Source organism: Saccopteryx bilineata, chromosome 1 (genome assembly GCF_036850765.1).
Source record: "Saccopteryx bilineata isolate mSacBil1 chromosome 1, mSacBil1_pri_phased_curated, whole genome shotgun sequence".
Taxonomy (NCBI): domain Eukaryota; kingdom Metazoa; phylum Chordata; class Mammalia; order Chiroptera; family Emballonuridae; genus Saccopteryx; species Saccopteryx bilineata.
The window spans coordinates 254,610,002-254,628,989 of record NC_089490.1 but is presented as its reverse complement, the minus strand read 5'-3'; the positions used below and the strand labels follow the sequence as shown (position 1 = coordinate 254,628,989).

General features: G+C 41.3%; 1 protein-coding gene and 1 pseudogene across 4 annotated transcripts in view; both read right to left on the bottom strand.

The window, feature by feature from the left end:
• GPBP1 (GC-rich promoter binding protein 1) overlaps nt 1-18,988 on the bottom strand; it is a 94,864-nt gene that overhangs the window by 61,565 nt on the left and 14,311 nt on the right. The window lies entirely within an intron of this gene.
• LOC136321476 (U2 spliceosomal RNA) lies at nt 16,633-16,770 on the bottom strand (annotated as a pseudogene).

Sequence of the window (18,988 nt, the reverse complement as noted above, 5' to 3'; positions counted from 1 at the left end):
AAAAAAAAAGAAATAGGACTTCATGAAAATGTAAAACGTTTATACAAAAAAAAAGCAAATAAACGAAGTATGGTATATGCCTTCAAAGGAAGAAAGAATAAAGCACAGATATATGTTATAAGGATTAACTTCAAAAATATGGAGAGCGCAAACACAAAAGATCATGTATTATAGAACTTGTATGAAAATTACAGAAGAGGTGAATCCAGAGAGAGGCCACTGCTGCCCACCAGGGACCACTGGAGGGAGGACTCGAGAGTGACTGCCCAACAATGTCTTCTGAGTTGCTAACTTTCTGGAACTTGACAGAGGTGTCGGTTTCACACTAGCGTGAATGTTCTAAATGCCACTGGACTGTCCACTTTAAAATAGTTAACTTCATTCATGACTTTCATCCCAATAAAAATAGTAAGACAGCTGTAATACAACCTCTTGAATAAATCATCATGAACCCAGAGAAATATAAATATACACTGATATATTTGAGAAGAGTACCTCCAAAAACAAATACATATGCAGCTGTGCTAGAGCCTGTCAAGCAGCCTGGGAAACCCTTAATCAAGGGATCAAATGAGCAAAGGGAAAAGGCGTGCCACGTGACAAAGCACAGTGAGCAGGCACACAGCAGCACAGCACCACATTCTGCGCACCCAGCCAATGGTGCGGGGCTCAAAGCAGCACAGCCTTGAGATGTGACAGTGAAATAAATAACTGGTGCATGATCTTAAATAGTCAAGTTACAAAAGTCAAAGAAAATCATTTCTAGAAAATGATCAGCTGTTGACACGTTCATTCTGTATTTGAGTCATACTATTAACTTTTGAAAAACTACTTTCACATCTTACTCCACCAAATTCTGTTTGCTTCACTGTTGTAATACTATTAATAAAATTGTATTACTATTTAGTAGGCATCTACTAAGTGCTAAATGATTTCCAGACTTACCTAATAAAAAGTGAAAGAGGCCCCTCCCTGTGGATTCTGATTTAATAGGTTTTAATCAGGGCCTGAAATTGTTTTTAAATAAGCACTTAAAAGTGATAATTTCAATAAGCACTTAAGAGTGATAATTATCCACCCTGGCCAGGTTGCTCTGTAGATAACTGTCCCAACACGTCAAGGTCGCAGGTCCTATACTTGGTCAGGGCACATACAAGAAGAAACCAATGAGCGCACGACTAAAACAGGACAACGAAGTGGAACGAATCGATGCTTGTTTCTCTCTCTCCCTTCGCCTCTCCCTTTCAAGTCAATAAAAAAACAATTTTTTTTAAGTGATAATCATTGGCCTGGCCTGTGGTGGCGCAGCGGATAGAGATTCAACCTGGAGTGCTGATGTCGCTTGTCTGAAACCCCAGGCTGCCTGGTCAGGGCACAGATCAGCTACGAAGCAGCTACGGCAGCTAAGGAGCAACTAGGAATGAATACTTCCCCTCCTCCTTCTCTCTCTCTCTCTCCTCTCTCTAAAATCAATAAATAGGTTTTAAGTGATAATCATCAGAAAATGGTAGAAAATAATATAAAACAGTATTCATCTAGAAGGAAAAAAAACCCTGGCTTAAGAAACAAGACCTCTAATGGTAACAAAATATTCTGTTTGACTGTATTTTTAGTTTTGGTCATGAAACATTGTCCAATATCTTGTTACAGTTATACTTAAAATTATATACTAAGACTCTCTCAATATAAAATGGCATTAATTTCACAAGAAATTTAGAGTACTAGAAATTTCCATCCTTTAAAAAGTTTATTTTTTTGCCTGACCGGGCAATGGCACAGTGGATAGAGCGTCGGGCTGGGATGCAGAAGACCCAGGTTCAAGACCCCGAGGACGCCAGCTTGAGCGCGGGCTCATCTGGCTTGAGAAAAAAAAAAAAAAAAAACTCACCAGCTTGGACCCAAGGTTGCTGGCTTGAGCAAGGGGTTGGTTACTCAGTCTGCTAAAGACCCGCGGTCAAGGCACATATGAGAAAGCAATCAATGAACAACTAGGGTGTCACAACAGGGAATTGATGCTAATCATCTCTCTTCCTTCCTGTCTGCCTGTCTCTATCTGTCCCTCTGTCTCTGTTTAAAAAAAAAAAAAAAAAAAAAACTTTCATTTTAATGCTTTCTTTAACCTAAAAATTTGTTAAACTCATTAACCTATCTAAACTGAATCAGAACCTTTCTGAAATGCTTCACTTACATGAAAAAAAAACATAAAAAATAGAACAAAAATATGAGAACTGTTATTTGTTAAATTGTTACAAATGAAAATTGCTATGTTCATCCCTCCCAAAAGGAATTTCAAGGAGAAATAAAGCATTACTGGAAACAGGGTGCTTTTAGTTCTCTAGTTGTTAGCCTGCTGAAACTGCAATATGAAACATAACTGAAGAACTTCAAACTTACAATGACCTGAATAAACTTTCATATAAAACTCACCACTACAGGCAACTTCCCTAGCCTCCATCTTGCACCTCCATTTCTCTTTCTTTCCTCGGGGCCAGGGAACATTGCCGGGCGGGGTGTGCACTCTGTACTCAATAAAGCCGTTTATTATTCCACACTTTGCGGCTCCAGCCCCGTTCCTTCCTTCTCAGCGGGGAAAAATACCTTACATTTTTGGTGCCGAAAACCGGGAAAGAGTTAGAAGTCCTCAAGGACCTCTCCTTTCTCCTCCCCTCCGAGAAAGAACCAGGAGAAAGAACCAGGATCTCCGATCTCCAACCCACTTCGGCGCACGGTGCAGTAAGTGCCCTGCCTCCAGCTTTCCTCTCAGTTCTTTCCGAGACTCCCTGTCCGAAACCGTAGCTATGTCAGGGAAGTCTTTTCCGTCCGTCCGTCCGTCTGAGTGTGTGTGCTTGTGGAGACCTCCCCAAGCACATCCACTTTCATCCGTGGCTGGACATTGAGTTTTTAGGACGCTAATGCTCAGGTCTGACCACTCCGAGAACTGAGTGCGGCTGTTGGGGCACAGGAATTTCCCTCCCTAAGGAAGAAGAAACTGTTCTTCTCCGCTGTGGCCAGGCCACAGAACCACTCAATTAGCCTCCTGAAGAGACTTTCGGTTTTAACACCCTCACCAATTTATCGCCAAAAAAGCTGGGAACTGATTGGAGATCTCTTACATTCACGGCTCCTAATTATTTGCGCAACCGTCCTTAATCTCTGTGCTGCCTGTTCCACCGTGCAGGCCTTTTTCTGGCCAGAGAAACCTCACCTGAAACCTCTATTCCTAATCTTTCCTTCTCCATGGACTCCAAATTCTCTCTCCCCTCCCTTCGCAAAAACCTGTAAAAAGAAAAAAAAAACAAAAAAAAACAAAAAAAACTCACCACTACAAAAAATAAGTAAGCCCTATTCTAGAATGGAAACAAATTTTTACTCAGAGTTTCTCTTTCCTCACAAAACTGAAGCAGATTAAGTCATTTTTTTCTAAGTCAGCTTATGGAGTCTCTTCAGATGAGTCGGTAAGGTGAAGACACAGGCTCCCGAGGGCAGTCAGCGGCCAGCCAGCCCAGGCGCTGCTGCCTGGATCCTCTACCACAAGTACTGAAGTGTAAGCTAATTACTTCTGAAGTATTTACCATGAGAAGTTGCCTGCATTATGAAGGTTTCAAATAAACAAATACACTAGAAAGAATAATATACTGGGATCACTTTAAATATGTTCTCTGCACAAGATGCACCCCGAACTCCACAGCCAGAAGGGACAGAACCAGGACACTGAGACTCCACCCTCCCGCCTCAGAAGCCGAGCTGTCAGTCACTTCCAGAACCTCTCACACTCACCTAGAAAAACTACTGAAGGTTACCACACCCATTCTCCTGCCTACTCCAAATACAATAATATTTTCGGCAAGTAAACAAATTAACGTGTCTTCAAGTCCCATTTTATTTTACAAACTCATAAAATTTATGCACTGTATTACAATATAGTCATTTTGTTTTAATATAAAAACCTTTAAATTACCATCAAGCAAGATAACTCTGCAGCAAGAGGTGCTTCGTTTACCCTCTGGGTTTCTTTTCTATCACGTGTATGAGAAAGAACTGCTATACTATGTGAAACCCCAGAGATGGCTTAGCTCAACTGGAATATCAACACATACAAACATGAGCATATCTATAACTTTGGGAAGGCCAAATAGAACCACCTTGAGACAATGACAATGTATTACATAATGCAGATTTCTTTAAACCAGGCTATTAGACACCAGAATCAGTAATTACCAAGAAATTGCTAGTGTGCCATCCCTTAAGTTATAAAGGTAGTCACTGCTACTTAATATTTTCAAGCTTATTTAGCCCAAGACACAAAACTATCTTTTTTTAATTAAAAATAAAATTACCCCCTCAAGCACTGATATAGAAAGGAAACAATTTATCGGTTTCTCTCTGCCTGCCAAGGCATTTTGGCCAATAACATAACTCTAAAACTTAGAAAAACAAAACATAACTTTAAACAGTCATTTTGTGTTAAGTATGAAATTTTTTTTTCTTTTTTTTTTTTTTGTATTTTCCTGATGTTGGAAATGAGGAGGCAGTCAGACTCCCGCATGCACCTGTCCAGGATCTGACTGTCATGCCCACCAGGGGGCGATGCTCTGCCCATCTGGGGCATTGCTCTGTTGCAACCAGAGCCATTCTAGCGCCTGAGGCAGAGGCCATGGAGCCATCCTCAGCGCCTGGGCCAACTTTGCTCCAATGGAGCCTTGGCTGCGGGAGAGGAAGAGAGAGACAGAGAGGAAGGAGAGGGGAGGGGTGGAGAAGCAGATGGGTGCTTCTCCTGTGTGCTCTGGCCAGGAATCAAACCTGGGACTCCTGCACGCCAGGCCAATGCTCTACCACTGAGCCAACCGGCCAGGGCAAGTATGGAATATTTTTTAACAAGTCTCTTAAAACTACTGGAGGCTTCCTTTCTAAATAGAACTAAACCATTCTGATACAAATATATCAGAGCTAAAGAATCTAGTCATTATACTCTTACAAAATCAAGCCAGTGACAAATAGGACAAAACACCACTAAGTATGGCGAGGTATATCTAAATCAAAGAAGAAAAAGTATTGAGGACAGAAAAAGAGGGCCTTTACCAGAACACAGGAGTAAGAGATCAGAACTTAATTTAGCAAAGGAAATACTCAGAAGTTTTACAGTTACAAAAAAATGTCTGGAAATTTGCTTTCAAAAAATAAATTTGAGGCCCTGGCCGGTTGGCTCAGCGGTAGAGTGTCGGCCTGGCGTGCGGGGGACCCGGGTTCGATTCCCGGCCAGGACACAGAGGAGAAGCGCCCATTTGCTTCTCCAACCCCCCTCCTTCCTCTCTGTCTCTCTCTTCCCCTCCCGCAGCCAAGGCTCCATTGGAGCAAAGATGGCCCAGGCGCTGGGGATGGCTCCTTGGCCTCTGCCCCAGGCGCTAGAGTGGCTCTGGTCGCGGCAGAGCGACGCCCCGGAGGGGCAGAGCATTGCTCCCTGGTGGGCAGAGCATAGCCCCTGGTGGGCATGCCAGGTGGATCCCGGTCGGGCGCATGCGGGAGTCTGTCTGACTGTCTCTCCCCATTTCCAGCTTCAGAAAAATACAAAATAAATAAATAAATAAATAAATTTGATAGCCTGTAAAAAAAAAAGAGGGAAGGAATTCAGTAAATCGATTGGAAAGGAAAAAATATTAAAATATAAATCTTTGGCCTGACTTGTGGTGGTACAGTGGATAAAGTATTGACCTGGGACACTGAGGTCGCTGGTTTGAATCCCTGGGCTTGCCCAGTCAAGGCACATACAGTAAGCAGCTACTCTGAGTAGATGCTTCCCACTTCTTCCCTCTCTTTCTCTGTCTTCTTCCCCTCCAAAAATCAGTAAATACCATCTAAAAAACAAAAACAAACAACAAAAAACCCAATACTGTACTTTAGTTCCCCTCACCAGCAATTCACAACGGTTTTTGTAAGTTTTGTATTACCTAATTTTTTCAGGACTATTTGAGTTTTCCATTAAATTCAATTTCAATATAAAAGAACTCCCCCTTGCCTGACCAGGCGGTGGCGCAGTGGAGAGAGCACTGGACTGGGATGCAGAGGACCCAGGTTCAAGACCCCGATGTCACCAGTTTGACAGTGGGCTCATCTGGTTTGAGCAAGGCTCACCAGCTTGAACCCAAGGTTGCTGGCTTGAGCAAGGGGTCACTAGGTCTGCTGTAGCCCCTCCCCCAGTCAAAGCACATACGAGAAAGCAATCGAACAGCTAAGGAGCCGCAACAAATAATTGATGCTTCTCATCTCTCTCCCTTCCACTCTGTCTGTTCCTCTCTCTGTCTCTGTCTCTGCCACAAAATAAATAAATAAAATTTAAAAAAAAAATAAAAGAACTCCCCTCAACTTTGAAAAAACTGGTATAAAAGCCAAACTCAAAGCTTTATTCTGAAGACTAGAAGGGAAGGGACGGAAATTAGTGTTGCAGAATTGAGCACCTGAAACCTATGTAATTTTGTTAGGCAATGTCACCCCAACATTAAAGGAATAAAAATAAAGAATGGAAGTAAGGCGAGTAGGCATATGGAAATAACAGAAATGAACATAGACTGAGAAAAGGCAGAGACGACGAGACTGAGCTCACAGAGTCTGAGCTCACAGAGTCAACAGGTGGTAAGTGGAGCACTGGATGCGGAGAGCAGAGAAACCAAACACAAACTCAGTCCAAAGCCAGGAAACAAGTGGAACACAGGAAAAGAAGATTCCAGGAGTTAGTAACTGGTGTTAACATGATGTGTCTCACTGCACGAGACTACAAGCTGTACACTTAGAACGCACACAGTTTCTGAGAATGTGTGACTATCAATAACACGTTCAAATGAAAACCTTTTTTGAACAGAAAACCAGGATTGAAGTTCCTAGACACTTCGCTTGGTAACTGTGCTAATCACCAGCAGCCAACTAACAGAGTGTCCATCAAAACCCTCCACACCAGATTCAAGAGTATCCCAGCTGAGGAAGAGTCTCTGTACTGAGGTGATGGTGCAACCAAACTCGGGACAGAGAGCTCCTGCACTCGGGGCCTTTCCTGCCCTCACCCCATGCTCTGCCTCATCTGGCTGGTCGTGTTCTTCATCACATCCTCTACAATAAACCAGTTACAGTAAGGACTGTTTTCCTGAATTCTGTGAACCATTACAGCAAATTACTGAACCTAAACAGGTGGGGGAGGAGGTGACTAGGGGACTGCAATTTGCAGCCAATGGGACAGAAATGTGACTAACCTGGGAACCTGTTACATGAGACTGGCAACTGAGGTGAGGGAAGGAGGCAGTTTTATAGGACCTACAGGGACATGCGAAATCAGGTAATCCTAATTAATCTGCAGGGTACCCACTGGGTGTCCACAAAAAATTAGAGAACTGGCTCATGTGAGTATACACACAAACACAAGCAAACACATAAACAACAGCCATTACTAAGGGGGAAAATAAAAGGCAGCTTATCTGAAGAGCTGACATGGGCACTGGCACCACAGACATTTAGTTCATCTGAGTTCTTTGATCTAAAAGCCTGTCAACAAGCACCACTCCTTTACACAAAACTCCCGGACAGCTTTTTCACCAGCTCATTCTCATACATGAACTAATAATCATCAAACATTTTAAGGAAAGGGACAATATGCAACAGACCATTCAAAACAAACAAAGGAATTCAATAACCAGCCAAATGGATGAAATTTTCAAAATGCACCCCCAAAAAGCCACTTCTAGAGAGAAAAAGAGCACACTACCACAATGAAGGGAAATGATCAGACTGCATCAAACTTAAGCATTTCATGCTATAAAACATAGAAAATAGCTGCCAAAGTTCTGAGGAAAATTATTTGGATCTTGAAAAGTATACATTTTCAGACAGGCAATTCTTAAAACCAGGAGGAGAGGAAAAGACTAGTAACCAACATTTTTAGTCAGCTAAACATAGGAAAAGAGAGTATCCTTGTAACAAGAGAAACAAATTAAAACACTACAATTACTCGCCTCCCAGTCCAAGTCCTGCCTACCACATTAGCAAGAACACCTCGGTTAGGGTGGGTGCAGAAAAGCTGGTACTCTACGTTAATCTGGCCCCACTGATGGGAGAAAGCCCTTTGGAAGAATTTGCCTATACTCCATCTATTAGGAGGTATCTGTCCACACTGCTGTGGGGACAGGACTCTCTCCTGGCCATGTAAATGTGGGCTATTGTTTTCCTGCTCCTTCCTGGTGGCTCTAACCCAGGCCTCAGTAGCTTACACACACGTGCATGCAGGAAGACACACACACAAGCACAAGTCAATATATATATAAATGAGAAAAGGAAATAAATAAAAACCCTATAATTTTGACCTTGAAGTGGAAGTATGGGTGTCAACTTATTTGGCACAGTAGGATAAATACACATTAAGATTGATTTAGAACTTATATTCTACTTTAAATGTAAAGCATTCAAAACATTAAGTTGCAATAAAGCAACTGTCATCCTTTTAAAAATTTTCCATTAATGCTGGACAAAAGCAGCTGTGGTGTGTGTGTGTGTATATTATTCATCCAGAAAAAAAAAGGGGAAATTCTATCATTTGCAACAACATGGACTCTTACGCCTGATCTTTGGTGGTGCAGTGGATAAAGCACTGAGGTCACTGGTTCAAAACCCTGGACTTGCCTGGTTAAGGAACATATGGGAGTTGATGCTTCCTGCTCCCCCCCCCCCTTTTCTCTCTCTCTCTTCTCTAAAACTGAATAAACAAAATCTTAAAAAATAATAGTAATAACATGGACTTATAGGCCCTTATGCTTAGTGAAAGAGGTCAAAGACAAATATGTATACTCTCTCACTATATGTGAAATCATTTTTTAAAAAAAACTCTTTAAGCCTGACCAGGCAATGGCGCAGTGGATAGAGCACTGGACTGGGATGCCGAGAATCCAGGTTCAAGACTCTGAGCTTGAGCTTGCCAGCTTGAGCGCGGGATCGTCTGGCTTGAGCAAAAAAAAAAAAAAAAAAAGCTCACCAGCTTAGACCCAAGGTTGCTGGCTCAAGAAAGGGGTTACTCGGTCTGCTAAAGACCCATGCTCAAGGCACATACGAGAAAACAATCAATGAACAACTAGGGTGTCACAACGAAAAACTGATCATTGATGCTTCTCATCTCTCCGTTCCTGTCTGTCTGTCCCTATCTATCCCTCTCTCTGACTCTGTCTCTGAAAAATAAAAATAAAAACTCAAGAGATACAAGAAATAAGTGCGTACTAAGGATTTAAGTACAGCATGACTCTAGTTAACACTGCTGTGTGACACATATATATACATATTTTATAACTATATATAAAACTTGCTAACGGAATAAATACTAAGAGTATTCATCACAAGGCAAAATTGTTTTACTTTCTCCTTTTGTTGTTTCTATATGAGATGGTAGAGGCTAACTAAACTTACTGTGGTGATCACTTCATAACACAGGTAAGTCAAACCATTACTTAAAAAGGTGTGGGGTGCCTGACCTGTGGTGGCGCAGTGGATAAAGTGTCGACCTGGAAATCCTGAGGTTGCCGGTTTGAAACCCTGGGCTTGCCTGGTCAAGGCACATATGGGAGTTGATGCTTCCAGCTCCTCCCCCCTTCTCTCCGTCTCTCCTCTCTCTCTCTCTCTCTCTCTCCCTCTCCTCTCTAAAAAAAAAAAAAAATTTTTTTTAATTTAATAAAAACAGGTGTGGGGTAATATACATCAACTATTATTTCAATAAAACTGGGGAAGAAAAAGATTACAGACAGCAAAAAAAAATGCTTTACAATTAAAGGGATACAAAACACAAAAACAAAAGCAGGCAGAGAAAGACAAATGCCATGTGATCTCACTTATATGTGGAATCTAATGAACACAATAAACTAAGGAACAAAACAGAAACAGAGGCAGGGTCACAGGGAACAAACAGATGGACAGCTGGCAGAGGGAAGAGGGGATGGGATCAAAGAAAGTGAAGGGATTAGCCAAATTATGTACACACAACACAGAGGTACAGACAACAGGATAGGAAGTCCCAGAGGGAAAGGGGGCAGGGGGACAAAGGGGATAAATTTGGGGTGGAATGAGACTTGGCACGGGGGAGGGGGGCACAATGCGGTGGGCAGAGAGTGTTATACTGAGTGGAACACTTGTCAACCATGTCAAAACATTAAATTAAAAATAAAAATTGTTGGCCCTGGCCGGTTGGCTCAGTGGTAGAGCATCAGCCTGGGGTGCAGGAGTCCGGGGTTCGATTCCCAGCCAGGGCACACAGGAGAAACGCCCATCTGCTTCTCCACTCCTCCCCCTCTCCTTCCTCTCTGTCTCTCTCTTCCCCTCCCACAGCCAAGGCTCCATTGGAGCAAAGTTGGCCCCAGGCACTAGAATGGTTCTGGTTGCAACAGAGCAACGCCCCCCGTGGGCGTGTCAGGTGGATCCCTGTCGGGTGCATGGGGGAGTCTGTCTGACTGCCTCCCCGTTTCCAACTTCAGGAAAAAATAAATAAATAAATAAAAATTTTAAAAAAATTTTAATAGTTTTAAATTTTTAAAATTAAAGGTGTACAAATACAATCTTAATTAAACCACATTACTTATCAAAAGGGTCAACATCTTTATACACTCTTCCATTAAATGGAATTAAGTTTCCTATAAACATTGCTGATATTTATATTCTTTTTTAAAATATATTTAGAAATTAAACTTAATGGAGTAACTGATAAATAAGAGTACATAGATTTCAGATGAACATCTCTATAGCATTTGAACTGTTGATTGCATATTTATTTTCTGAGTAACATAATTATCAATAAACACTTACGGACCAGCTACTCCAAACATTCTCCACAAGAATACATACTAGCCTGACCTGTGGTGGTGCAGTGGATAAAGCGTTGACCTGGAACACTGAGGTCACTGGTTCAAAACCCTGGGCTTGCCTGGTCAAGGCACATATGGGAGTTGATGCTTCTTGCTCCTTCCCACCTCTCTCTCTCTCCTCTCTAAAATGAATAAAATTTTAAAAAATATTTCTTTAAAAAAATGCATTACTATACTGCTCACAAAAATTAGGGGATATTTCAAATGAATATGAAGCAATAAAATATACCCTAATTTTTGTGAGCAGTATGTTACTGAATGAAGAACAAGAGGGAGGAAGGGAAAGAGGGAGTTGGGGAGGGAGATTAGCTCATTCCTCCTGACAAGGAGTGGCAATTACAGATAAAAAAGGTGCAATAATAGTAATGATTTGCTCTATTAACAAAAAACAATAGAAATCTTGACATTGAGGACTAAAAAAGATAGAGATGGAAAATTACTGAAAAAATAAACATCATACAGAAGGGTAAGAGAACCCTTATTGATCACTTATGTGCAAAAGTCATGTTAATGCTTTACTTAACTCAATTAGTCCACCTAATAAAAAAAAGCATTTAAATCCACACATTACAAATTTTAAAAAACTTTAGCTTAAAGAAGTTGTGCCAAGGCATTACAGCTAACTTCTAATGTGTTTCAAATACAAATTATATCTTGCGCCAGCCGGTCTTTTCATCTAAATTACGGTACAGAATTCTTTTAATTATATCATTCCTATTTACAAAAAATTAATAGGCCTGATAATTTACATGTCAAAGGGAAAGCAATAGGAAATTGCTTCCAAAATTAGGAAATTGCTTCCAAAATGAGGAAATTGCAAATTAAACATTAAGAACAATGTTCTGATTCCACATATTAAATGGCTTTTTAGCACCCTTTTAATGTAATTCCATTTTACAAGCACCAGTGATTAAGACACCATAAACATCAGAAGAGGTCATACACCCAAATACATACAGGAATGACATTTCTCCCTCACTCAAAGCTTCCTCAAACATAACCATCAAGTGGATCAAAGACTTAAAGGGAAAAAAAAAAGTCAAGCCCCTAGGATAAAACAATGGGGTTTGGATTCATATAGTTCTTAGTTTTTTCTGATTTACTTATCTCACTCAGTATAATGCTATCAAGGTCCATCCGTGTTGTTGTAAATGATCCAATGTCATCATTTCTTATGGCTGAGTAGTATTCCATATTATATATGTACCAAAGCTTTTTAATCCACTCATCCACTGACGGACACTTGGGCTGTTTCCAGATCTTCGCTATTGTGAACAATGCTGCCATAAACATGGGGGTGCATTTCTCCTTTTGGAACAGTGCTATGGTGTTCTTAGGGTATATTCCTAAAAGTGGGATAGCTGGGTCAAAAGGCAGTTTTGCCTGACCTGTGGTGGCACAGTGGATAAACTGTCAACCTGGAATGCTGAGGTCACGGGTTGCCTGGTGAAGGCATATATAGGGGTTGATGCTTCCTGCTTCTCCCCTTGTTCTATCTCTTTCTTCTCTCTCTAAAAATGAATAAATAAAATCTAAAATAATTTTTTTTTTAAAAAGGCAGTTTGATTTTTAATTTTTTGAGGAATCTCCATACTGTTTTCCAGTGACTGCACCAGTCTGCATTCCCACCAGCAGTGCAGGAGGGTTCTCTTTTCTCCACATCCTAGCCAGCACTTATTCTGTGTTGTTTTGTTGATGAGCGTTATTCTGACTGGTGTGAGGTGATATCTCATTGTGGTTTTAATTGGCATTTCTCTAATGACTAGTGATGTTGAGCATTTTTTCATATGCCTATTGGCCATCTGTATGTCCTCTTTGGATAAGTGTCTATCCATACATAGATGAGACATAAAAATGAGACTCAGAGACATGAACAAGAATGTGATGGTAATGGTGGGGGTAGAGAGGGGGGAGGGGAGGGGCACAAAGAAAACCAGATAGAAGGTGACGGAAGACAATTTGACTTTGGGTGAGGGGTATGCAACATAATCAAATGTCAAAATAATCTGGAAATGTTTTCTCTGAACATATGTACCCTGATTTATCAATGTCACCGCATTAAAATTAATAAATTAAAAAAAAAACAATAAACTATGGGGAATGCTCTATGTCAGGGGTCCCCAAACTTTTTACACAGGGGGCCAGTTCACTGTCCCTCAGACCATTGGAGGGCCGGACTATAAAAAAAACTATGAACAATCCCTATGCATACTGCACATATCTTATTTTAAAAAAAAAAAAAACGGGAATACAATATTTAAAATAAAGAACAAGTAAATTTAAATCAACAAACTGACCAGTATTTCAATGGGAACTATGCTCCTCTCACTGACCACCAATGAAAGAGGTGCCCCTTCTGGAAGTGCGGCGGAGGCCGGATAAATGGCCTCAGGGGGCCGCATGCGGCCATAGTTTGGGGACCCCTGCTTTATGTTCTCAGAAGAAAGAGGCCTTTCTGCCCATGACACAGCGAACAGTGGTAAGACTGTATTTACACATTCAAAGATACACACAAACACAGAAAGGGTTCTACATGACAAAACATACAACCCAGGAATGGCCCTGGCCGGTTGGCTCAGCGGTGGAGCGTCGGCCTGGCGTGCGGGGGACACGGGTTCGATTCCCGGCCAGGGCACATGGGAGGGGCGCCCATTTGCTTCTCCGCCCCCCCCCTCCTTCCTCTCTGTGTCTCTCTTCCCCTCCCACAGCCGAGGCTCCACTGGAGCGGGGAGGGCCAGGGCGCTGGGGATGGCTCCTTGGCCTCTGCCCCAGGCACTGGAGTGGCTCTGGTCGCGGAGGAGCAATGCCCCAGAGGGGCAGAGCGTCGCCCCCTGGTGGGCAGAGCGTCGCCCCGGTGGGCATGCCGGGTGGATCCCGGTCGGGCGCATGCGGGAGTCCGACTGTCTCTCCCCGTTTCCAGCTTCGGAAGAATGCAAAAAATAAATAAATAAAAATTTAAAAAAAAACAAAAAAAAACATACAACCCAGGAAGGTTTCAAGACACAACATACTGGGGGGCGAGGGGACACTGTCACATAGATAGAGCATATAAAAGGGTTGACTTTCACACTTAAAAAAGTTCCTACAAATGTACAGAAAAAAGAAATCAACAGAAAAATGCAGAAAGAATATAAATAGGCATGACCAGGTAGTGGTGCAGTGGATAGAGCACTGGACGAGGATGCAGAGGACCTAGATTCGAAATCCCAAGGACGCCGGCTTGAGCGCAGGCTCATCTGGTTTGAGCACAGCTCACTGCTTGAACCCACGTCGCTGGCTTGAGCAAGGGGTCACTGGCTCTGCTAGAGCCCCTCCCCCCATCAAGGCACATATGAGAAAGCAATCACTGAACTAAGGGGCCACAACGAAGAATTGATGCTTCTCCCTTTTTTTTTTTTTTTTTTAATGCATTGCTTCTGAACTTTTTCTCCTCTGCTCCCCATCCCTGTTTAGTTTGTTATTGCTGTCCTTTTTTCTGTATCTGTGTCTTTTTTCACAGTAGTCCTTGGCTCTGCACAGAATAAATGATACCCTCAAATGTAATTGGATATGCTTTCGCCTTTGCATGTAAGTACAGTAGTTAGAAACCTTTGAGATTTTTCTGACTTTAAAATTACAGAAACAGCCTGACCAGGCGATGGCGCAGTGGATAGAGCGTCGGACTGGGATGCAGAGGACCGGGTTCAAGACCCCGAGGTCACCAGCTTGAGTGCGGGCTCATCTGGTTTGAGGAAAAGCCCACCAGCTTGAACTCAAGGTCGCTGGCTCCAGGAAGGGGTTACTCAGTCTGCTGAAGGCCCGCGGTAAAGACACATATGAGAAAGCAATCAATGAACAACTAAAGTGTCGCAACGTAAAACTAATGATTGATGTTTCTCACCTCTCTGTTCCTGTCTATCTATCCCTGTCTATCCCTCTCTCTGACTCTTGTCTCTGAAAAAAAAAATTTTTTTAATTAAAAAATAAAATTGTGCCTGACCTGTGGTGGCACAGTGGATAAAGCGTCGACCTGGAAATGGTGAGGTTGCCGGTTCAAAACCCTGGGCTTGCCTGGTCAAGGCACATATGGGAGTTGATGCTTCCAGCTCCTCCCCACCTTCTCTCTCTCTGTCTCTCTCTCTCTCCTCTCTAAAATGAATAAATAAAATTAAAAAAAAAAAAATCATATTTAAAAAAAATAAAATAAAATAAAATTGTTTAAAAAAATACAGAAACATATGGAATAGATAAGATTTTTTCTTTATTGGGGCGGTAAAGAGGTAATCATTTGAGTAGCTTTTAGTTTAAAAACAAAAACTAAATACATTTAAAATGGCCGTGTTTATATCTTTTTCACAAGAAACATATATTCAATTTTTCCTTGATATCAATCTGGAAGTCAGAAATTACTAGTCCCAGGTCTGTGTTCTATACAGCATAGTGGGTGTTACTGGGTATTACTGAGGGTTCTTGGTTCTATGTAAATAAAGCTAGAGTGAGAATACTACCTTCCATTGGAGAATATCAAGGAGAAAGAATTTTTATGCTAGGCTGCCTCTGTGACTGCTTAACTTTTTGCGATCTTGCTTTAATGGCCTGGCCCTTGTGCTAACTGCTGGCAGTGATCTCCATTTTTTTCTTTTTTTATCTTTTTATTTTAATGCCAGACAGCTCTGGGCCTCTCGCCACATCTTTTGTTTAATTATAATGGCCAACTTTTTGCTTCTTCAGGAATTTAGATACCCACAATAGTTGTACAGGTAGTAGGATGGGATAGGAAAATATTTATGAGATTATTAGAAATGCAGAGGCTGTTTTCCAGGTTAGGCTCTTTATTAATTGGTCAAGGTTTTGTCCTGAAAAGGCATCTCAACCAGGGGAACACTTAGTGGAAAGCTGGGTAAATGGACTTTTCTTCCTCCTCTACTTTGTAATAAAAGTAACTTATTCTTCATATTTTGTGCACCTCAAAAAAATAGACTTGGTTTCCTCACTTGAGACATCCAAAAGCATTTCACATGCAGTTTAATCAGGTTTTTCAGCTGTGACCAACCCATGTCATCCTGTCTCTGTGTGGTCCTGCCAAAACTGTCCATTCACACCCCTTTGCTTTTCTATTTGCAAGTGTTTGAAGTTGTCAAGTCTTAGTTAGCTTCCTGAAGTCTTGGTTCCATTGACAGAATGCATGTGATGACTCTTTAGTGGAAATTATAACCTACAGAGTCTAGACTGTATGTAGGTATGAAGGGAATTTTTTTAATAAATTGAAAATTAAGCTGTGAACAGCATTAGAACTTAGTCTATTTCTTAATTTTAAAATATGCTGATATGCCTTAAACTGTAGTTGTAGATCATTCTTTTTGCTGTTTGAAAATAACCAATGTGTTTCTAAAACTGTTGTGTAACCTATTTTCAGTGTTAATGCAAAATGATCATGTATGACTGCATGTTAGACTTATCTTTTAAAAAAAAACTAAAATAATTGTATTGATGTGAAGCATATCATTTTTTCAAGTATGAAAGTAATCATCACTTTGCAAACGTGCTCAGTAATTTGGTGTCTATTAAGGTAGGAGAGTGTTGGACAGGTAATATATGCATATATCACTAGTGCCAAGACATAAAGTGGGGGGAAATATATTTTTATCCAAAAAAAAAAATTGATGCATCTCATCTCTTTCCCCTCCTGTCTGTCTGTCCCTATGATTGTCTCTCACTCACACACACACACACAAATATATATATATATAAACAGTTCACAAAAAGGATCTTATATGAAAATTTTTCATTCTTATTCAAAAAAAAAGGCAAAGCACCTAAGAAGTCTGATACCCGATTAGTACAGAAAATTTAAGTTAGTATAATACCTCTTTAGATACTACACTTGATCTTAGTCAAAAGGCCAAGAAGCGATGGTATAATACCTCTTTAGAAAGTGGTTTGAGGCCCTGGCTGGTTGGCTCAGTGGTAGAGCGTCGGCCCGGTATGTGGAAGTCCCAGCTTCAATTCCAGCTAGGGCACACAGGAGAAGCGCCCATCTGCTTCTCCACCCCTCCCCCTCTCCTTCCTGTCCTCTCTTCTCCTCCCACAGTCAAGGCTCCATTGGAGCAAAGTTGGCCCCGAGCACTGAAGATGGCTCCATGGCCTCCGCCTCAGGCTCTAAATACAGGTGTCTCAAAACTGCAGTCCCCTGAGGCCATTTATCCGACACCCCGCCGCACTTCTGGAAGGGGCACCTCTTTAATTGGTGGTCAGTGAGAGGAGCACTGTATGTGGCGGCCCTCCAACGGTCTGAGGGACAGTGAACTGGCCCCCTGTGTAAAAAGTTTGGGGACCCCTGCTCTAGAATGACTCCAGCAGCAACAGAGCAACACCCCAGATGGGCAGAGCATCACCCACCCCCTGGTGGGCATGCCAGGTGGATCCCAGTAAGGCGCATGCGGGAGTCTGTCTGACTGCCTCCCTGCTTCTAACTTTGGAAAAATACCAAAAAAAAAAAAAAAAAAAGGAAAGTGGTTTGGCAGAGCACTCAGGGTTATACTGAGAAATTCCACCTAAAGTAATGTGCTCCACATTTACAAGGATAATCACTAGCATTGCTCATTCTTGTTTTAAAAAAAACCACACACACAATGTACCATGTATCAAGATGTTCTGGTTAAACAGACTACTGTACAATGCAGCCAATAAAAAGAACATGGTAGCTTTACACATATTATTAGTCTGGAATAACCTTTCAAGATATTTCCTTAAGTAAAAAATGCTATAGCAAGGGTGAACCTAATGCTACTATTTCTACTGGGAAGAAAAAGATAACATTACATAATAAGAACCCTCTAGAAAAATACATACACTGAAAACTAACTGGTTTCTTGAGATAAGAACACTGCTGGACAACAGGAGTGAATGGACGACTTTTCTTTAAAAACCCTTATATTTTTTGTAATCTGTACTGGGTGTGTATATTAAAAATACTTTTACCCCTGGCCATGGGGCTCAGTTCATTAAAGCATCATCCAGGTATGCCAAGGTTTCAGGTTGATCCCCAGTCAGGACACATACAAGAATCAACCAATGAATGCATAAATAAATGGAACAAACTGATGTTTCTCTCCCTCTCCTCCTCACCCTTCCTTTCTTTAAAATCAATCAATAAAAATTTAAAATAATTTTAAATCTTTAATCTCACTCAACTTTATACCATTTCCTGAATGTTCAAATTCTTGACATAATCCACCTTTTTCTGAAGCCATGTTATCAAGAGCATCAAACAAGTTTCAACAGGGGAATTATATAATGAACCTAACCCTATAAGCAAGTCAATTCACCAAGAGTGCTTACAGAGATAGGATCCTTGATATAAAATGGAAGATTTGGAAATTCAAGTACCTTAAAGACATAAATGGTTATCAAGACAATAGCTAAATATATGGTGAACACACACACCTTGAGCTAGGCAATTTGCTTAGGGCTTTACAAATATTATCTCACTCAGTCTTCACTAGTCCAAGAGGTTGATATCATCTTTCTTCAAAACAAGAAAAACAAGTTATTTAGTTCCTAAAGTCACACAGTACTAATCAGTGGCAGCTGAAATTCTTAAGCACTACACACATATGCATTTTGTAAATAACCCAGGATACACAAATTAGAGATTTTTTACCTTATAAATATCAGCTTCAGTAACAGGTACTGAAGTAATTCCTGTCAGGCATTGTTGTGAGCTACAGCTAGGTCAAACTATACAAAATACATTTCTCAATCTCCTACGCTGGTAAAAGACAAGTAGTGTATCCCCGAGGTCGCCAGCTTGAGCAAGGGCTCATCTGGTTTGAGCAAAAGCTCACCACCTTGAGCCCAAGGTCGCTGGCTCCAGCAGGAGGTTACTCGATCTGCTTAAGGGCTGCAGTCAAGGTACATATGAGAAGGCAATCAATGAACAACTAAGGTGTCACAACGAAAAACTAATGATTGATACTTCTCATTTCTCCATTCCTGTCTGTCTGTCCCTATCTATCCCTCTCTCGCACTCCCTCTCTGTCTCTATTTAAAAAAAAAAAAAAAAAAAAAAAGGCAAGTAGTGTGAACTACCACTGCAGTCACAACTGGCTTTCCACTAATCTAGCCAACTT